The following is a 23,133-nucleotide window of genomic DNA, read 5'->3' as shown; positions in this document are numbered from 1 at the left end:
CGCTCACGAACTGAGTGCGCTCCATACCCAGTGGTTACCAACTGCTATCAGCAGCCAGGACCCATGGTTAATGCCGAGCATGCCGATGCCAGGAATTATCCCTTTGGAGGCCGCAATAAAAAATGCACCCGGTAAGCTCAGGGCAGCTGCTGCCCATGTCAGCAATTGGCCAGGGTACAAGCAAATCCCCACAGCAAACCTCTACTACTCTGGACAGTTCCTGACATGGACAGAGGTGTCAGCAGAGAGCACTGTGGTCAGACTGGAAAAACTACACAACTTCCTGTGGAGCATACAGCAACTGATAACTACTGGCTTGCTTTGGATTTCTAAATAGAAGTAATTTACAAATCTGTATAACTTTCTGGCACCAGTTGATCTGAAAAAAAAAAATAGTTTTACACTGGAGTACCTCTTTAAAGTTAAAATGGGCTTGGTACTTAAAGGGGTACTCCGGTGAAAACCTTTTTTCTTTTAAATCAACTGGTGGCAGAAAGTTAAACATATTTGTAAATTACTTCTATTAAAAAGTCTTAATCCTTCCTGTACTTATTAGCTGCTGAATACTACAGAGGAAATTCTTTTCTTTTTGGAATGCTCTCTGATGACATCACGACCACAGTTCTCTCTGCTGACGTTATTATAATAAGAATGCTTAATTTATTGTTGTCTTTAGTAGGATTTGAACCCAAGTCCCCAGCACTGGAAGGCAGCAGTGCTAACCACTGAGCCACCATGCTACCCTTAGCATACATCTGCTATGCATGGTTGCTAAAATGGACAGATATGTCAGCAGGGAGCACTGTGCTCATGATGTCATCAGTGTTCCAAAAAGAAAGGAATTTCCTCATTAGCATTGAGCAGCTAATAAGTACAGGAAGGATTAAGATTTTTTAATAGAAGTAATTTTATGTTTAACTTTCTGCCACCAGTTGATTTAAAAGAAAAAAGGTTTTCACCGGAGTACCCCTTTAAGGGGGTTAAGACACCTGCTTCCCATTTACACCTGAGACCTTGTAACACCGTGCCGCGTGAATGCACCGTCTGTCCCCGTTTTTTATCCCCGTTTCGGTTCCGTTCTTGCAGGCTGTAAAAGGATTAAAAACGGTTTAAAATTAATCATTGACGATAAGAAAGACAAGGATTGCACTCACCATCCAACGATTTTTATTCCATAGTGTAGAGCATGACAGGCTGATGGAGGGGTGGAGGCAGGGGGACGTGAGGGGGACAGACTGTTTCTCGCTACTAAGGTGCTTCTTCCAGCCGGTATACCCGGTCACGTTCCCCTGCCTCCATCAGCCTGCCATGCTCTACACTATGGAATAAAAATTGTTGGATGGTGAGTGCAATCCTTGTCTTTCTTATCATCAATGCTTATATACGCTGTCGGATTATGCATCACCGCACCTAACCGCACCTAACGCACCTAACACCAGGAACTCCAGAGCTACCCACACTATACCAGTTGCCGTACACCTTAGTCTAGCAGTGCCGGACTTCATCTTTTTTCCTCTCCAATTCATTGTTTAGACAATAATGACTGTTTGCTTTTATATATATATATATATTGAGGGATGGACTTATGTCAGATAATATATATATATATATATATATATATAAGGCAAAAAGCGGCTGCAGCACACAAAATAAGTGAAAAAATGGTGGTAGCTTTAATCCATTATAAATACAGATGCAACGTTTCAGCTGCCGGTGCAGCCTTTATCAAGCATGTCCATCTAAATTACGGGACTTGAGCAAAGGCTGCACCGGCAGCTGAAACGGCAGCTGAAACGTTGCATCTGTATTTATAATGGATTAAAGCTACCACCATTTTTTCACTTATTTTGTGTGCTGCAGCCGCTTTTTGCCTTCTACATTGGGGACCAGGGACCAGGGTCCATTTGGTTGCTTGCACCAGAGATATTTTCTATAAGGTGTGCTACTTTTTGCTATATCTTCTTCTAAATATATATATATATATATATATATATATATATATATATATATATACACGTATATGTATGTATATATACATATACCGTGTTTCTCCGAAAATAAGACCGGGCCTTATATTAATTTTAGTCACAAAAAACACACTAGGGCTTATTTTCAGGGTATGTACATTGAACAACATTTAACGATATTTACCCCCCCCCCCCCATCATCATCATGTGATGGGTGCAGCTCTGCCCCCCCCCCCCAACATCCCCCGGTTTATCAGCCCAGCGCTGCACCCCACATCGGGAGACTAATCGTATGTCACCCGTGAGCACAGCTTCTCTCACCCCCCCCCCCCCCTGCCAAATAATTATCACTACTTGTACTTTGTATTCCTGTGCCCGGGCTGCAAATATTAAAAAACTAATTTTAACTCTACCTTCATCCTCCGTTCCCCCGTTGCTAAGGAACCGGCCTCATGGTCCCTCTGCTGTTCTTGCTGCTTCCTGGGGATGGGAACGTCACAGAGCCTTCAGCCTATCATCGGCCACAGCGATGTCCCACCTCGGCCGGCTCCTCACATGACAATGCGCTCAGCCTATCATCGGCCGAGGTGGGACATCGCTGCGGCCGGTGATAGGCTAAAGGTTCTGAGACGTCCCAACGGAGGACGAAGGTAAGTTAAAGCCCAACGGCTGACCGGGCATGCTGGGAGTTGTAGTTTTGCAACATCTGGAGGTCCGCAGGTTGAAGACCACCGGCCTAGGTCTTATTTTCGGGGTAGGGCTTATATTGCAGCCCACCCTGATAATCCAGCTAGGGCTTATTTTCGGGGTAGGGTGTATTTTTGGGGGAAACACACACATATATACATATATATATATATATATATATATATATATATATATATATATATATATACTTACTAACACATCTAGCTGTGTCAGTGTCTGAATGTTCCAGTCACACAAGGCACATACGTATATTCACCCATAGACTGTGTAACTGGGTTATAGCTTCTGTGATTAATATAAGTATCCAACAAAAGCAGATTACATAACAGTTTTCTTGCTGTTCATTACATTAGTATTACCCTAATGCTCTGACTTCTGAATTGCAAAAAAAAAATATAGCAACACAATGAAAGCATTCAGCTCTATCTGTATACTGCTGCTGTCTCTATGGGATCAAAATACATAGGGGGAGATTTATCAAAACCTGTCCAGAGAAAAAGTTGCTGAGTTGCCCATAGCAACCAATCAGATCGCTTCTTTAATTTTTCAGAGGACTTTTCAAAAATGAAAGAAGTGATCTGATTGGTTGCTATGGGCAACTCAGCAACTTTTCCTCTGGACAGGATTTGATAAATCTCCGCCATTGTATTTGCAAACCTCTCCTGAGGCTGTTTTTTTTCTGTCTTTGTTGTGATTTTCCCAAACCTGCAACCAAAAAAGGTGCTATTTTATCGCAATTGTGCAAATCACGTTTAAAGTGTGTCATTTTTGCTACAATTTTGAAAAATCAGCCAGAAACAATTCAATGCGCGAACACAGCCTAAAGCTACAAAGCCAAAAAAACAACTTACCGTAGTTGTGATTACAGGTCAAATCACTTTTGCATTACGGAAATATTTCTCTAAAAAATCGCACGTTGAATAGGATAAAACAAAACCGCACATAATGTGAACTGACCTCAACCCACTTATGTCTAATGAGTTCACCTCATTTCAGCAGCCTGATTAGATGGCCAGGTGCAATGATCAAACGCCACACCCTTGGCCTAAAAATTTATGGGAAATGTTGACAGCATGACAGCATTATGGAGTCATTCCAGTGATAAAGCCTTTATCTGTCTGCTAAAACCAGTAAGCATAAGGAATACACAAGAACCTCTACATTGTTCACTAATAATAGCCTATGCTGCACTATATAAGCAAAAATAATAATAAATAAATAATAATAATAATGATCCAGGAAAACTTCTTTAGGCATGTTGCTCCAGTTTGATGCATTTTGCAGATTTTTTTTCCTGTTTTTGACTTTTTTGACAAATATGTCAAGCCCCTGCACCATTTATTTGTGACTTTTCACCATGTTCTTCCTATAGTATTTACACACCTCCCCTTCAGCTCTATCTGTATACTGCTGCTGCTATCTCAAAGGGATCAGGATATACAGTATTTATACACCTCCCCTAAAGCTCTATCTGTATACTGCTGCTGTTATCTCTATGGGATCAGGATATATAGTATTTGCACACCTCACCCTCCAGCTCTAGCTGTGTTCTGCTGCTGCTATCTCTTTGGGATCAGGGTATATAGTATTTATACACCTCCCCTCCAGCTCTATCTGTATACTGCTGCTGCTATCTCTATGGGATCAGGATATATAGTATTTACACACACACCCCAACCCCCCCCCCCCCCCCCCCAAATACAAGTGATAAATTCCCCCCATTGTTTTCTGTTTCCGGTGCTATTTTCAGCACTGGTCTACTGTTGTATTCCCATTAACACTGCTATCTTTATGGGATCAGGATATATAGTATTTACACACCTCCCCTTCAGCTCTATCGGTATACTGCTGCTGCTATCTTTATGGGATCAGGATATATAGTATTTACACACCTCCCCTTCAGCTCTATCGGTATACTGCTGCTGCTATCTCTTTGGGATCAGGGTATACAGTATTTATACACCTCTCCTCCAGCTCTATCTGTATACTGCTGCTGCTATCTTTATGGGATCAGGATATATAGTATTTACACACCTTCCCTCCAGTTCTATCTGTATACTGCTGCTGCTGTCTTTATGGGATCAGGATATATAGTATTTACACACCTCCCCTCCAGTTCTATCTGTATACTGCTGCTATCACTATGGGATCAGGATATATAGTATTTACACACCTCCCCTCCAGTTCTATCTGTATACTGCTGCTATCTCTATGGGGTCAGGATATATAGTATTTACACACCTCCCCTCCAGCTCTATCTGTACACGGCTGCTGCTATCTCTATGGGATCAGGATATATAGTATTTACACACACACACACACACACACACACCCCATTACAAGTGATAAATTCCCCCCCATTGTTTTCTGTTTCCGGTGCTATTTTCAGCACTGGTCTACTGTTGTATTCCCATTAACACTGCTATCTTTATGGGATCAGGATATATAGTATTTACACACCTCCCCTCCAGTTCTATCTGTATACTGCTGCTATCACTATGGGATCAGGATATATAGTATTTACACACCTCCCCTCCAGCTCTATCTGTACACGGCTGCTGCTGTCTTTATGGGATAAGGATATATAGTATTTACACACCTCCCCTCCAGTTCTATCTGTATACTGCTGCTATCACTATGGGATCAGGATATATAGTATTTACACACCTCCCCTCCAGTTCTATCTGTATACTGCTGCTATCACTATGGGATCAGGATATATAGTATTTACACACCTCCCCTCCAGCTCTATCTGTACACGGCTGCTGCTATCTCTATGGGGTCAGGATATATAGTATTTACACACCTCCCCTCCAGTTCTATCTGTATACTGCTGCTATCTCTATGGGGTCAGGATATATAGTATTTACACACCTCCCCTCCAGCTCTATCTGTACACGGCTGCTGCTATCTCTATGGGATCATGATATATAGTATTTACACACACACACACACACCCCATTACAAGTGATAAATTCCCCCCATTGTTTTCTGTTTCCGGTGCTATTTTCAGCACTGGTCTACTGTTGTATTCCCATTAACACTGCTATCTTTATGGGATCAGGATATATAGTATTTACACACCTCCCCTCCAGCTCTATCTGTACACGGCTGCTGCTATCTCTATGGGATCATGATATATAGTATTTACACACACACACACACACCCCCCATTACAAGTGATAAATTCCCCCCATTGTTTTCTGTTTCCGGTGCTATTTTCAGCACTGGTCTACTGTTGTATTCCCATTAACACTACAGCCGGTGAATTTGTCAAGCTGGAAGTTGATTTGAGGGTACAAGAAATAGTCCATGGTTTATACGTCTCCTAGAAAGTTTAAAATATTCACATGCACCGAGAAAGGAATCTTAAACCTCTCAATTATTCCAGATTTGCACTCTCGCTTATCGCAATCTCCCTCCGGCATCTCCAGAATTTCCAGGTATTTAGCTGTTTTGATAAGCAGTCGGTGGTATTTTGCTTTGGCGGAGAGAAATTTATATGGGAACAAAAAAGAGTTGTCAATTCTCTGTAAATATTTTAGGCAAGGTAAAACTACCGCAAAAAAACCTGTTCCCCAGTATTTCCAAACCATGGTGCCAGCCAAAGGCTGTCTGGGCATGCTGGGAGTTGTAGCTTTGCAACAGCTGGAGGCGCACAGGTTGGGACACCCTGGTGTACCCTATTAGACAGCAATGCTCAAAGATCATACATTATTGCTTTACTTGTTGTCTACTGAATGGTGGGACTGCCTAATTGACATTTAAAGGGAACCTGTCCCAATGCTCCCACGGTGCCCTGGTATCACCGCTTCAGTTCCTCTGGTGCCATCTTCTTCCTGGTCACACTACAGAAAGCCCCAGAATGAAAAGAATTGAAATGGAGGGGCACATGACAGGGGGAGACAGGGGGCAGAAGGGGTCAGTGTAAGGGCAAGGTGTTGGTGTAAGGGGGGGAGAGGAGTTGGCAAGGTATATAAAGCAAAGGGGAGGGGGGGATAGGAACAGTTGGCACATGGCCACAGAAGAAGAAGTCCCGTCCGTCCTGGGAGAAGGTGTTTTTTGTAACAACGGAGGTAGCAGGCTAGGGACTTGGGGGAAGGTGTGGTAATTGTGGCAGATGGAATGGTGGGCTGAGGTGGGCTGGGGGCGGTACCCAGCCCTGGTGGATAGTTTCCTTGTGGGCACGGGGCCCCACGGAGGGTTGTGAGTCTCCGAAGACTGGTGCCCCTTGATCTGGTGAGGAATGGCTGGGGGTAATTAGGAGACCCTTGAAATTGGTGGTGCCTTCAAGTCCCTATCTTGGCAGGTACAAGTTAGAATGTTGGTAATTTTTTGTATCCATTATTTCGGTTGTATGATGTTCATATGGGTAGGGTTGTTTATGTTGACAATGTTTTAAATTGTTATGTAAACAAAAATGGGTCTGCTGTTGCCCTTGTACCCAAGTAAAGCTCCTTTCACACTACCTTCTGCAAAGATAGCGGGAGAAAAATGTGTGCATGACACTTTTTTTTTCTCCCAGTATCTTCGTCCACAATAACAGGAGTTCTAACGAACATTAGAGGAATCCCATTCAAATGAATGGGAACCTCTTTGCCCGTTATAACTCCCGTTAGGCTCCGTTACAATAACAGATGTTAATGGGAGACAAAGTAGGGGAAAAAATGAAAAAAAAAGAGCCATTAATGTCTGTTTGTAACGGAGCCTTAAACACAGTGTGAAAGAAGCCTAACGTGTGCGTTTTATTGGGAGGTATGGCTTGGGTAAGGGCCAGCAACAAGGCTATCCCCTAGTCAAGATCAGCAAATCGCCAGCCACAGCAATGTCCCACCTTGGCCAGCCATAGCCCTGAGCTGGTGCCTAATACATCACACATCCGCCTATCACTGGCAAGACATCACTGAGGTCCGCGATTAACTGATCGCCAGTGTGACGTATTGAGCCCCAGTACTGGTTCTGGCACTTCTTTCTGGTGCCAGGGCACACACAGTCGCTCAAGCTTTCCCTGGCTAAGGCAGGACATTGATACGGACAGAGATTGGCTGATCAGCAGTGCAACATGTTGACTACCAGTAACCCGGAAGAAAACGGCACCGGACTGGAGCAGCGATATAGGGACACCGCGGGAGAGGCAGAAGCACTAGATAAGGAGAAAATATTGAAGAGGATACCGAGTGCCTTAAGAGGACCACATTCATCCCCTATCCTTAGGATAAGGGAGAGGTTATTTAATCATTGGGGCTCTAACCTCTGGGACCCCCCCCCCCCCCTACACACACACACAGTAACACCAAGTGTCTGCAGGTACATTCAACTCTACGGGCAAGAAAAAAAGGTCTGTTGATCATTAGGGTTCCCAGCAATCAGACATCTATTGATCAGACACTAGAATCAAAAAGGATGAAGCGGCACTACAACGGATTAGATCTGATCCGTTGGAGTGCCGCTTCATCCTTTTTGTTTCTACTGAACGTTTGGGATTGAGTCGGGTCTCTGGAGCTGTGCACCCACCTAGGACTATAAGCCCTTCACTGTGCCTTACCTCACCTCTTCTTCTCTGGAATATTGATCAGACACTGGTGCCTTATCCTCCAGATAGGGGATATGTATGGTATGTGGGCAAGGCCATGCCCTCTATCGAGGTTCAATAATGTTGTATGTAAACCTGCTAAAACTGTAGTCCTGACCTAAACATTAAGGGGTATTCCAGAGGGGGGAAAAACACAATTGTAAATTACTTCTATAAAAAAAAAAAAAAAAAAATGAAGCCTTCCAGTACTCAGCTGCTGTGTGCCCTGGAGGAAGTCAAGAGGTCAAGAGGTTCCTTTCAATCTGTCACAGTGCTCTCTGCTGCCACCTCTGTCTGTGTTAGGAACTGTCCTAACCATGAGCAGGAGTTCAGGTGTTTGTTCTGCTCTAGATACGGTGTCAGATTAAAGGGGTACTCCACTGGCCAGCATCTGGAGCATTTAGTTCCAAAAGCTGTGTGCACGCTGCCGAGGTCGACCATGCCCCCTCAATACAAGTCTATAGGAGGGGGCGTGGCCACACCCCCTCCTATAGACTTGCATTGAGGAGGCGTGGCCGACCCCCGCAGCGCACGCACACACAGTTCAGAACTAAATGTTCCAAACGCTGGCCAGTGGAGTACCCCTTTAAGGGTGCATTTACACCAAGTTTTAGCCATCCAGCTGCTGGATCAGACTGGAAAATATCAAAAACGCCTGCTGCCGTCTCCCCTGCCGGACTCATGCCGAATCTCATTCATTTAAATGCGCCGACTGTATCCGGTTTTGTGGCCAGACTGAAAACCGTGGTATGCTGCGGTTTTAAGTCCAGCAATAAAACTGATATGGCAGCCGGATGGCTGAAACGTGGTGTGAACCCAGCCTATAAGCAACTACACAACTTCCTCTAGAGCAGTGGTCTTCAACCTGCGGACCTCCAGATGTTGCAAAACTACAACTCCCAAGATGCCTGGACAGCCAAAGGCTGTCCGGGCATGCTGGGAGTTGTAGTTTTGCAACATCTGGAGGTCCGCAGGTTGAAGATCATTGCTCTAAAGCATACAGCAGCTAAGAACAAGATTAAGGATTAAAGGGGTACTCCGGTGCTTAAACATCTTATCCCCTATCCAAAGGATAGGGGATAAGATGCCTGATCGCGGGCGTCCCGCAGCTGGGGACCCCCCGGATCATGCACGCGGCACCCCGTTTGTAATCAGTGCCCGGTGTTCGCTCCGGGTCTGATTATGGTCAACCGCAGGGCGGGCGGCGTGTGACGTTACGCCTCCGCCCCCGTGTGACGTCACGCTCCGCCCCTCAATGCAAGCCTATGGGAGGGGGCATGATAGATATAACGCCCCCTCCCGTCGGCTTGCATTGAGGGGCGGAGCGTGACGTCACACGGGGGCGGAGGCGTAACCCGTCGGCTTGCATTAAGGGGCGGAGCGTGACGTCACACGGGGGCGGAGGCGTAACCCGTCGGCTTGCATTGAGGGGTGGAGCGTGACGTCACACGGGGGCAGAGGCGTAACCCGTCGGCTTGCATTGAGGGGCGGAGCATGACGTCACACGGGGGGCGGAGGCGTAACCCGTCGGCTTGCATTGAGGGGCGGAGCGTGACGTCACACGGGGGTGGAGGCGTAACCCGTCGGCTTGCATTGAGGGGCGGAGCGTGACGTCACACGGGGGGCGGAGGCGTAACCCGTCGGCTTGCATTGAGGGGCGGAGCGTGACGTCACACGGGGGCGGAGGCGTAACCCGTCGGCTTGCATTGAGGGGCGGAGCGTGACGTCACACGGGGGCGGAGGCGTGACGTCACACGCCGCCGGCCCTGCGGTCGCCGGTAATCAGCCCCGGAGCGAACACACTCCAGGCACTGATTACAAAGGGGGTGCCTTGTGCATGATCCCGGGGGTCCCCAGCTGCGGGACTCCCGCGATCAGGCATCTTATCCCTTTGGATAGGGGATAAGATGTTTAAGCACCGGAGAACCCCTTTAAGATTTATATATAGAAGCAATTTACAAATCTGTATAACTTTCTGGCACTACAGAATAGCTTTGTGCTACAAATCACGGTTCATACTCCTTTCACCCCAAAATGGCTACTGCTTACTACGCATACTACGGTTTACCTACACTTTCTGTAACACATAAGCTATATTTCATGTTTTTTTCTTTTTATGTATTATATGTTGCATACATTTAATTAGTGCTCTTATACCAGGGGGTATTATGCTGTGGAGCGCTGTAAGTACCAGGCGAGCTGACCAGTTTATAATAGAATAGCTGGCTCTGCAGAAGTCGGCACTATTGAAGGTCAGTAGTCAGTTCTTATTTCCCTTCTGCCGTATTCAGCCTGATCAGAATATACATGTGTAGGACACAGCTGCACACTGGAAATGGTTCCCCGGTTTGATCAAATATCTACAATTTCTCTGCCTAAACCAACGTATCTGCGCGTAGCACGGGCGCACATCAGAGGAGGACTGGAGGTTCTTCCCTGCACAGCACTATGGCTGCTAAACATATTAACCCCTTAAGGACTCAGTGTTTTTCAGTTTTTGCATTTTCGTTTTTTCCTGATTAACTTTTAAAAATCATAACCCTTTCAATTTCCCCCCTAAAAATCCATATGATGGCTTATTTTTTTCCGCCACCAATTCTACTTTGCAGCGACATTAGTCATTTTACCCAATAATCCACGGAAAAAACGCCTTTTTGTAACTTTCGGGGCTTCTGTTTCTATGCAGTGGACTTTTTTGTAAAAATGACACCTACTCTTTATTCTGTAGGTCCATACGGTTAAAATGATACCCTAGGTTTGATTTTGTCGTACTGCTGGAAAAAATCATAACTACATGTAGGAAAATTTATACGTTTAAAAATTTCCTCTTCTGACCTCTATAACTTTTTAATTTTTCTGCGTATGGGGCGGTATGAGTGCAAATTTTTTGCACCGTGATTTGAAGTTTTTATCGGTGCCATTTTTGTTTTCATTGGACTTTTTGATTGCTTTTTATTCCTTTTTTAATGGTGTAAAAAGTGACCAAAAATATGCTACTTTGGAATTTGGAATTTTTTTATGTGTACGCAATTGACCGTGCGGTTTAACTAATGATATATTTTTATAGTTTGGACATTTACGCATGTGGCGATACCACATATGTTTATTTTTATTTGCACAGTTTTTTTTTATGGGAAAAGGGGGGTGATTCTGACTTTTATTAGGGGAGGGGTTAAATCACATTAATTAACATTTTTTCTTTACTTTTTTATTTGCAATGTTATAGCTCCCATAGGGGACTATAACACTGCGCACACTGATCTCTTACACTGTTCACTGCCATGCATTAACATGGCATTGTCAGTGTTATCTCAGGCAAGGAGCAGTCATTTGGCGATCAGACACGCAGGAGGCAGGTAAGGATCCTCCTGGTGTGCTGCAAGCTGTTTGGGACACCGCAATTGTCATTTGTCATAACACCACTGTATGCTTTATACGGGTCCAAAAATTCTGTGGCTAGATGTTAGCTCCGAATCAATAGGAAAATATGCTTTTTTTTTTGGGGGGGGGGGGGGGTCTGTTTTCACACTTGCATTACTTTTTTAGGCTCAGTGAAAATTGGCGCATGCTGAGGCTAGATTTATTTATTTATTTTCAAAATATCTTACTGTTTTTTTCCCCATAGATTTCTATGAGAGGGGACAAAAAGCTACAAAAAGAGAAGAAAAAAAAATTAAAAAAATTAAAAAAAGCATTTATATTTAGTGGAGTTTTTTCTAGCACCAATTCTTCAAGTCACATGATGAAAGAATCACATGACTAAATAATTTAATAAAAATCAACACAAGGGATAGAGTGGCGCCAAAGAAAAAATGACAACACTAATGCACACATTTTTTTGTTGGGGGGGGGGACGCCATAAAAACTGCATTTTAGGAGTGCAAAACAAGTGGGAATTTTTTATATATTTTTTGGCCAGACACAAGTGAATAATCCCAGCCTTATAAAGGGCGTATTAGTTCTCCTTAAAATTCCAGTCCTTATTATGTCATCCACAGAAAATATTGCATTGGTTGGCTATATCTACAACGTTAGTAGAAGTTAATTACAGTAATTTGGCGCTGTATACTAACAATTATACATTATAAACTAATTGTGGCCTCCATCAATAATATACAGCCGATCCCCCCATTGTAGATGGATCCATCCCCCCCCCCACTTTCTCCAACCAAGTGTCAATGATCTGATTATGTTGTGGATAAATATATAGCGATTAAATAACTCCAGACATTCCGTATTACACAGTATGGTGTCCTTCACTCCTTGGTTTTCGAGAAGGATGGGGGTGGGGACATATCGCCATAGTAACATCAGCAAATACTGTCTGATGTTACTATGGTAATTCCTCCATCCTGCCAGATATGGTTTGCACAAATGATCCTAACTTGTAATGAGATTTTTCTTCTTATATCCATAATAATCTAGTCTACATCTTATTTAAAAACAAACAAAAAAACACGTTAAAAAAATAGGTCACTTATTTATCTTGTCTTCCATTACAGGAGCTTTTTGGAATTTTTAACAGTAAATCAAATAACTGGAAATGGAGTATAATTGGTGCTAATGTAACACAGTCTCAGAAGCCCCGTAGATGAGCTTGCGTGAAGAAATACAAATTTATATTTTGTAACATTTTTTTATACCGTATTTTTCGCCGTATAAGACGCACTTTTTCTTCCCCAAAACTGGAGGGGAAAAGTTGGTGCGTCTTATATGGCGAATACACCCCTATCGGGTCGGTCCCTGCGGCCATCAATGGCCGGGACCCGCGGCTAATACAGGACATCACCGATCGCGGTGATGCCCTGTATTAACCCTTCAGACGCGGCAATCAAAGCTGACCGCCGCGTCTGAAGCCAAAGTGACACTAACCCGGCTGCTCAGTCGGGCTGTTCGGGACCGCCGCGGTGAAATCGTGGCGTCCCGAACAGCTTACAGGACACCGGGAGGGACCTTACCTGCCTCCTCGGTGTCTGCTCCGGGCCGGGATCCCGTGCATCGCCGGCACTCTCCTTCAACGTCTTCGCGCACGCCGTCCCGTCATCCAATAGGAGCAGCGCGCATAGCGACGTGATGACGGCGACGTGATGACGGAGAGCGTGGATCCCGGGGAAGAAGACGTCGGGAGCGTCGGGGACGCAGCGATGGAGCGACATCCAGGGCAGCGGTGACGGGTCCGGAGCGGCGGGAACACGTGAGTACTACCTCCTATACCAGTGGTCATCAACCTGCGGACCTCCAGATGTTGCAAAACTACAACTCCCAGCATGCCCGGACAGCCAACGGCTGTCCGGGCATGCTGGGAGTTGTAGTTTTGCAACATCTGGAGGTCCGCAGGTTGAAGATCACTGTTGGGTGCAGAATCTTTTTTTTCCTAGATTTTGCACCTTTAAAATTGGGTGCGTCCTATAGGGCGAAAAATACGGTAATTTTTGTCTTCCCTTACTCCAATTTGTGCACAATTGATCATATTTATGCCTGATGTATAATGAATCCTGCACATTTTTAATATGCACTTTTTTGTCTTTGTGGATTGAGTGGAGTGTAGCAACTTTTGTTCAAAAAGTTGAAAATAATAAATGAGTCTCAAAAACAACACAACACTTAAACCATTCCTCCTTTTTAGGTCAAAAACAGAAGAAAAAAAATGATGTGCATGTCAACAGTAAAAGCCATATAAAGTAGTTAGAGATGAGCGAATTTACAGTAAATTTGATTTGTCACAAACTTCTCGGCTCGGCAGTTGATTACTTATCCTGCATAAATGAGTTCAGCTTTCAGGTGCTCCGGTGGGCTGGAAAAGGTGGATACATTCCTAGGAAAGAGTCTTCTAGGACTGTATCCACCTTTTCCAGCCCACGGGAGCACCTGAAAGCTGAACTCATTTATGCAGGATAAGTCATCAACTGCCAAGCCGAGAAGTTTGTGACGAATCGAATTTACTGTAAATTCGCTCATCTCTAAAAGTAGTGTGAGATGTACCAAAAACAGACACTTAGTAAATCTACCCCCTATGTTCTTTTATATGTTTTCTTTGTTGTTGAACAGGGGTTCAAAATGGTTGTTCTCAAATTAAATAATTCTTTAGTATTTGAATTTGGTGTAAAAAAAGAAAAGGAAAGTCAGAAGGTTTTAAATAGAATTCATGGGGCCCCATAGCATATATCTCTCTAAATCCTCTCCCGCTGCTCCCCCTTCTCCTGTGTTCCAACGGCAAAGGAGATGAAGCAGCCTGGGAGATTGGGGAGGGCTCTGCAGACAGTGCAGGGAGAAAGAAGAGAACAGAAGCTGCCCTGACGGTTGCCCTAGCAGTGGGGTTGTGGTAGGGGGCCATAGAAGGTGAACACATTGGGCCCAACTGTGCTACAGGCCCTACAGAAGTTGCATGGTCCATCCCCATGAGCGCCATGCCATTGGATACTCTCCTACCCCAGTCCCCTGCAGCTCCCTGTCCGTGTTCATCACCGCTTCCTCCTAGTTCTTATGCGTCATCCCTGCAGGAACTGCCCTGATCAGCCAATCACTGGTCGCAGCGGTGTCCCCAGTGTTCTTGTGGGAACAATGCATCAATGGAACCAGGAAAAAGTGGTGACGAGCAGGGTCTCCAACTGTGGACCTCCAGATATTGCAAAACTACAACTCTCAACATATAACTCATATAACCAGTATGCCCATTGGCTTCCGTAGTGGGATCATACCCTAAGTTATCATAATAATAATCATCACATAATGAAGTACTGTAAGGACATACAGGGGTTTTGTTCTATAAGTTCTCTCTTAAACCAACAAATGATACAGGATGTTACACAAACATGAACAAATGGATATATCCAATGGATGATTTGGTAGTTACTATACATTGGTAGAAGAAAGATGATACCAAGCACTCACCAGTAATGCACAGTGAAGATTTAAAGGGGTATTCCATGAAAAACTTTTTTTTTTTATATCAACCTTCTCCAGAAAGTTAAACAAATTTGTAAATTACTTCTAAAAAAAAAAATCTTAATCCTTCCAGTAATTAATCAATCATAGATAGATATGAGATAGATATATAGATAGATAGATAGATATGAGATAGATAGATAGAAACATAGACAGATATGAGATGGATAGATAGATAGATAGATATGAGATAGATAAATATGAGATAGATATAAGATAGATAGATAGATATGAGATAGATAGATAGATATGAGATAGATAGATATGAGATAGATATGAGATAGATATGAGATAGATAGATAGATATGAGATAGATATATAGATAGATAGATATGAGATAGATAGATAGATATGTGATAGATATATAGATAGATAGATGAGATAGATAGATAGATAGATATGAGATGGATAGATAGATAGATAGATAGATATGAGATAGATAGATAGATATGAGATAGATAGATAGATATGAAAAAAAATAGATAGATAGATAGATTGATAGATAGATATGAGATAGATAGATATGAGATAGATATGAGATAAATAGATAGATAGATGAGAAAGATAGGACAAAGGCTCTCCGGGCATGCTGGGAGTTGTAGTTTTGCAACAGCTGGAGGCGACCTAGTTGGGAGACACTGAAATACTGACTAGCTGACTATAAGTTGCACAATAGAATTACAATCCATGTGAGAAGTCCATCAAGGAGGGCGACAGGCGCAGTATATGGGACATATAATATTCGTCCGTCCTGTCATTTTCTTGCGCAGTCTTGTCTTAGTGAAGTCTTCTCCTCAATAGGAATAATTGGGTCCAGTTACATGAGAACGATTTCCTCGCACTGTTCCCGCTGTACTTTATGTCAATTGTCCTGATTTTGGTTTCCTGAGAAATTGTTACGTTCCTTAATTCTTTCAGCTGAGCTTTCGATCGCGTCAGGAAGTATTTCCGAGTTCCTAGGATCTGCTCACTCCAGCTGTGCTGTTAATTTAATTCTCCAGTCATTACGAAGTTACACGAGAAAAAAAAATGGTGAATTTCTAACAAGAAATGACAGATTTGCAAAATTTATGCTGCAAATCTGTATAAAACCAGGAATACAGGAACCGAGGTAGTCTTTGGGTGCGTTCACACGGGCAGATTACCTGCGGAATTTCCGCAGAGTATTTGCCATTGACTTAAATAGGTCCAAAGGAAAATATGCAAATCTGCATATGCATTTTTGCAGATATTCTGCTGACCAACTTAAGTCAATGGTAGCAAAATCCGTTACAGATTTTCCACAGCAAATACGCTGCGCAAATTCTGCAGGAAATCTGCCCATGTAAATGTAGCCCTTAGGGTGCGTTCACACGTGTGTTTTTTCTGCGGCAGATCTGCTGCAGATTTGCTTCTGCAGATTTTGCTGCCCATTGAAGTCAATGGGCAGCAAAATCTGAAGCTGATCTGCAGCATAAATATACACATGTTAAGGCACCCTTAGGGTCCGCTCACATGGGCGGATTTACCTGTGGATTTATGCAATGTATTTGCTGCGGAAAATCTGCAGTGGATGGGTCAGCAAATCTGCAGCAGTTCTGCACCAAAAATATGCATGAGTGACCGCACTCTAAGGGTCCAATGCAAAGGTAAATGAAGAAAGGATGGGTCGCACTCACCAGCTCAAAGTTGCAAACAGTGCTATTTCTTTATTTTTAAAGGTGCATCAGTTCACATCATGTAGCAGGACAGTTCAGAAAATCCTCAGCATGAAAAACGGGTGACAGCTGTTGCGCGTGTGCATGCACGCTTCATCAGACCCTCCGTTTTTCATGCTGAGGATTTTCTGAACTGTCCTGCTACATGATGTGAACTGATGCACCTTTGAAAATAAAGAAATAGCACTGTTTGCACCTTTGAGCTGGTGAGTGCGACCCATCTGTTCTTCATTTACGTTTGCATTGGATGTCTACCTCTTGCCGGGTTTTATGCACCGCAGCGGGTGCATGAAAAGTGAACCACGGTCCCCGTTTTATTTGAAAGCTTTGGGCTGGCTCATGATCTGAGTGGAACAATACAAGGGGGTTGGAGTGGCGAATTCTGTTTCTTTCCGTACATGAAGCACCCTAAGGGTCTGTTCACATGGGTTGGATTACCTGCGGATTTTCCACAGCGGATTTTCTGCGCAAAATCCGCAGCAGATTTTGCTACCATTGACTTCAATGGGACAGCAGAAAATCCGCAATAGAGGCAGATTTGTTGATTTTCCTTCGGACCTATTGAAGTCAATGGTAGTAAGAGCCGCTGCCGAAAACCTACAGGTAGTCCTCCAGTGTGAACGTACCCCTAGAGTGTTTTTTTTTTTTTTCTGGCACATTTTATGTGGCCTATCCTCAGGAAAGGGCACCAATATCTAATTTACTGGCACCCCCATTGATCAGCTAATTGTTACACACATTGGGGGAGATATATGAAAACCAGTGCAGAGGAAAAGTTGCTGAGTTGCCCATAGCAACCAATCAGATCACCTCTTTCATTTTTATAAAGGCCTCTGAAAAATGAAAGAAGCAATCTGATTGGTTGCTATGGGCAACTCAGCAACTTTTCCTCTGGACAGGTTTCAATAAACCTTCCCCATTGCCTTGAAACGCGCTGTGTACGCCTATGAATCTAGTCTCGATGACGGATAGAAGTGGGATTAACTAATTTGTATGAAGGTGTATGATTGGGCGGAGTCAACAAATTACCCATAATTCACAGATATTACAGCGTTATCGGAAAGCTTCTTCTGCCTAACAGAGGAACAGATGCGGAATAAAGGGGGCGGACGGACGGACCAATTCTGCAATTCTGATTTTAAGCAATGAAAGGACGTAAAATAGGAGACAGCTGCAATCCAGTCAGTAACGTGAGACAACGGGAGCGAGGGATCTGGGGAGGACAGATAGCATTGTGAACATCAGCATATAAAGTGCGCCGGAGCCCAGAGGAATTCATCAGCTGACTGAAGCCATGTGCATAGATGGAGAGCAGAAGGATGGCGTTCAAGGACGGAGGTCTTTTAGCAAGGGAAAGACAGAGCACCGGAAAAAAAAGGGAGAATTTTTCGGAAATCATGTTCATCTTGATGTCGACATCTTTTGCAGTATTTAGTTTTTGGAAAACTGTGGCAAAAATCGCAACATGACTGCCCCTTGTGCACAGCAAAGATACTGGACATAAGCTACCAAAGCATTTTTCAAAGCAGCGTGCCTCCAGCTGTTGCAAAACGACAACTCCCAGCATGCCCGGACAGCCTTCGGCTGTCCTGGCATTCTGGGAGTTGTCGTTTGGCAACAGTTGAAAGCACACTGTTTAAGATACACTGTTCGACCATCAAAGAAAGCCCCCTTTCCGTCAAGAAGTTAACTAGCGCTGCTCAGATGAGCTAATTGACTCCTTCCTTGCTTGGCCGATGCATAGGGCTCAGTCAAACAAGATGTGACAGGAAAACAGCAGATTCACTGGTTTACTGCGACAAAAGAGTTAACATGCGCTGCACACTTACCGAAATTTCGGCAAACTGAACACTTTCCGAAATTTCGACAAGCCCGGTGAGGCGAATGTTAGTAAAGCTTGCTTAACTCCTACATTGAAAGTAGTGCAGAGCACGATGGGAGTTTCAGCCCATACTGTATGTTAGGCCCAAACAAGCGCCTCTGTGTGCCCCCCAGTTTGGGCCCACACCATACTTCTTTGTGCCTTAAAGGAGTAGTCCACTATTGGAAAATTCATTGCCAGCGGTCGGACCCCCGGCAATCTGAAACTTAGGATAGGGGAAAGGGGATACGTTTTCCAATTTTGGAGTACTCCTTTAAGTTTGGGCCCATACTTTATGTCTGTGTGCCACAAGTTTGGGCCCCTACTACTGTCATATGAATGGGCCTTTTTCGCAAATTTGGTCCCATAGCTAACGCAGGCGCATACTGTTTATCTGACAGATCCTTAACCCAGTGTTTCCCAAACAGGATGCCCCCAGCTGTTGCAAGCCTTCAGCTGTCCGGGCATGCTGGGAGTTGTAGTTTCGCACCAGCTGGAGGCACCCTGGTTGGGAGACCCTGCTATAACCTGCCACCAGAGACCCCATTTCACCACAGCATTGTCACTATGTCTAATGTACATGTATTCCAGTAGCTTTTACGGAGCGTTTCGGCAGATATAGTCATATTCAGTGCTGCTCGGAGACTATTAAATACCGCCTTCTATCTTTAATTAGGCTGGAAAATTTCATACATCTGTGGTTTGGGAGTCCTTGTCAGCCCACTAGATTGAATCACATGGATGCTAGTATCCTCTAGCCATCAAACAATTGATTTTTTTTGCAGGATTCTGCTCTGATTTCACTTCGGGGACGAGAGATATGTTCATTCATTTGTCAGTCACTTTGCCTATGCTTCATTGGAAAGAAGGCTTTGGATTCTCTTTTTCGGGAGATTTACAGAAAAAAGTAAAAAATAAATATAAATAAATAAATAACAGGAGAAATGACGGGTGTATTCATTATTGCAGGTGACAGATTTTAACTCGTATTGAATGTGTGCGCGGCTTAGAAGCCACTTAGAAAACCATATGGGGTGGACTTGAAATGCGCAGCTCTGTTTACATACAAAAAAAATTTGGTGAGCGACTAATTTATTGCAAATACAGATGGCAGGCGGCGGGATGGGGAAAATATGACTGAATGCAATAAACTAGGTGGAATAGAAAAAAAGTGAATGAAACAAAAGACTTAGCTCTGCTAGGGTGGTATGCACTAGAATGTCTTTCTGTGGTCATCTATGTGTCTTCATTTACAGACGTATAGACATGTACATAGGTCACTGCCTTCAACAAGATCAACATACTCCACTCCTGTTGCTGCCATCACACATGGTCTGGCAAGTGTGCAGGCTATTCTATTCTTATTCATGACAATGTCCCTTTCATATGTAATCCTATCTGTACTAGTATTATCACATGACTGGGCAGGTCACTGCCTCCCCCAAGATCAGCATACTCCTTTACTGCTGTTGTCATCACCCCTATGACCTGGTAAGTGTGCATGTTATTTTATTACCATTCATGGTGTTGTCCCTGTCATATGTAGTCCTATCTTTGCTGATATTATGACATGACTAGGCACGTCACTGCCTCCCCCAAGATCAGCATACTCCTTTACTGCTGCTTCTGCCATCATTCTCATGACCTGGTAAGTGTGCATGTTATTCTATTCCCATTTATGACCATGTCCCTGTCATATGTAGTCCTATCTGTACTGATATTATGACATGACTAGGCATGTCACTGCCTCCCCCCAAGATCAGCATACTCCTTTACTGCTGCTTCTGCCATCATTCTCATGACCTGGTAAGTGTGCATGTTATTCTATTCCCATTTATGACCATGTCCCTGTCATATGTAGTCCTATCTGTACTGATATTATGACATGACTAGGCATGTCACTGCCTCTCCCAAGATCAGCATACTCCTTTACTGCTGCTTCTGCCATCATTCTCATGACCTGGTAAGTGTGCATGTTATTCTATTCCCATTTATGACCATGTCCCTGTCATATGTAGTCCTATCTGTACTGATATTATGACATGACTAGGCACGTCACTGCCTCCCCCAAGATCAGCATACTCCTTTACTGCTGCTTCTGCCATCATTCTCATGACCTGGTAAGTGTGCGTGTTATTCTATTCCCATTCATGACCATGTCCCTGTCATATGTAGACCTATCTGTAATAATCACAGGTGTAAGAATGAACATCTGCGGCACACGTCATGGATCCAACACAACTTTATTGTCAGCTTATGCAGAGCACAGGCAACAATTGTTTAGCTTCCAAAGCTTCTTCACAGGCTGTGAAGAAGCTTTGGAAGCTAAACAATTGTTGCCTGTGCTCTGCATAAGCTGACAATAAAGTTGTGTTGGATCCATGACGTGTGCTGCAGACGTTCATTCTTACACCTGTGATAATTACTCCAGCTGCTGCTAGTCTACTGTGAGCACCGCCCGGACGTTCGGAGCGACCATCCGTGTACCTGCTGACTCCACGCTAGACGGGGACTATACAGTAGTGCCAGCTATACCCTCTCTACACCTATCTGTAATAATATTATCACATGACTCGTCAGGTCACTGCATGCCGCAGTATACTCCTTTACTGCTGCTGTCATCACACCCCATGACCTGGCAATTTCCGAGCTGTAATTCTATTCCTATTTATGACATTGCCCTTGTTATATTTAGTCCTATTGTCTGGGCAGGTCACTACCTCCCACAAGATCAGTATACTCCCCTCCTGCTGCTGTCATCACCCCCATGGCCTGGAAAGTTTTTTGGTAGTGCTGTCCCCTTTTATGACATTGTCTCTATATATACAGTCCTATCGCTACTAATATTATTATATTACTAGGCAAGTCACTACCTCCCCCATGATCAGTATACTCCTCTCCTGCTGCTGTCATCATTTCCGAGATTTGATTAGACACAACAGGCTTTTCCAATCTTCCTTGTTTTATGACACCACACTTTTCATGCACGAATTGCCTTACTAACATGATCCCATAACTTCCCAGGTCACTGCCTCTCACAAGTTCAGTGCACTATTATTTTGCTGCGGTCAGCATTTCCATGCTCTCACCTGTTACAAGTGGTTCTATCCTTCCCTTCTTTATGCATCTGTCATGCATGTTTTTACTAGCATGATCTTATGAAGTCACGTGATCAGCACACTCTACTTCTGCTGCTGATGTGCTTAGCTACAGGATGTCCTATTTTACGACAGTGTCATACACAGTCATGCTGGTGATACTACGATCCTATCATTTAAAGAGTACCTTTCATGATTTTGATTAAAAGTATAATTTTCTAAGTTCACTCCCTCCATCATAATAACCCCCCCCCTGCCTTTATTTTTTTTATTATTTTTTAGTTTTCTATCTTGATATCGCTCTGAATTTTCTGCTCAGTCTCAGTCAGATTCACAGACTGGGAAGGAGTGTTCCGCAGAAGGTGCAAAATCATCTAAAGCCATACAGGGGAGAACTTCCTCCCTCACTCTGCTACACATAGCCCAGAGCACTTCAGTGTGAGATGGGCAGTGATTGCCTGAGCCGCACCCCCCTCCCCCCTCAGCTCTCTGAACTCTACCGTACACCCTATATATACTGTGCTGAGGCTAGAGATGGGCTGTGATTGGCTGAGGCTGCACACACCTCTTTCAGCTCTCTGAACTCTACCACACACTCTATACACTGTGCTGAGCTTAGAGATGGGCTGTGAGTGGCTGAGGCTGCAACTACCACCCCCCAGGACATTTAAATAGGCTAATCTATAATATATTAATTTTGATTACTAATAACAGGTTCCATTTAACAGGTCACTGCCTTTCACAAAATCCCCAAACTCCTCTTCTGCTGCTGTGATTATATTGATGATAGGCATTAACTGGTAAAAGTGTAAAACTTCTACATTATCTTCTTCCCACATAACAGTTTCCCACAAAGAGAACAGAATATGTTGGGATGTTCAGTATTTGTAAACAACCCACATACTGTATAAATCAAAGCTTTCCACCTACATAGTGCAGAACACTTTATCTACTTTATCTTAGTGATTCTGTGTATTCATCTTGTAATACAGTTTTGCAAAAAAAATTGTCATTAAATTGAAAAAGAACGTTGGACATAATAGCCCATATCACTTCCGTACGCTTAGAAGCAACTCTAGAAATTACTCTCGTCTCCATAATCCCCCCCCCCCCCCCACGATACCCAGACCCATCTATAGGCTGATCTTCTACCTACTTCTAGTGGCTAGGACAATCATCCCACGCTTATGGAAATCCACGACTGTCCCTTCCATCATGGACTGGCTTAGAGAGGTATCCCGCATCCACAGGATGGAAGAACTCTCAGCCGCCGTGCGCGACGACC

General features: G+C 43.9%; 1 protein-coding gene across 12 annotated transcripts in view; it reads right to left on the bottom strand.

The window, feature by feature from the left end:
- GRIA4 (glutamate ionotropic receptor AMPA type subunit 4) overlaps window positions 1-23,133 on the bottom strand; it is a 361,383-nt gene that overhangs the window by 311,232 nt on the left and 27,018 nt on the right. Inside the window, exon 1 of one of the 12 annotated variants that reach the window (XM_056561604.1) lies at window positions 2,381-2,502. The exons of the other annotated variants lie outside the window; for them this stretch is intronic. The gene's annotated coding sequence lies outside the window, so the exon portion shown is untranslated. Of the gene's footprint in view, window positions 1-2,380; window positions 2,503-23,133 lie in introns of those variants that run through there. 12 annotated transcript variants of the gene reach the window in all.

This window comes from Hyla sarda, chromosome 2 (genome assembly GCF_029499605.1).
Source record: "Hyla sarda isolate aHylSar1 chromosome 2, aHylSar1.hap1, whole genome shotgun sequence".
Lineage (NCBI taxonomy): Eukaryota > Metazoa > Chordata > Amphibia > Anura > Hylidae > Hyla > Hyla sarda.
This window is presented reverse-complemented; position numbering and strand designations above follow the sequence as displayed.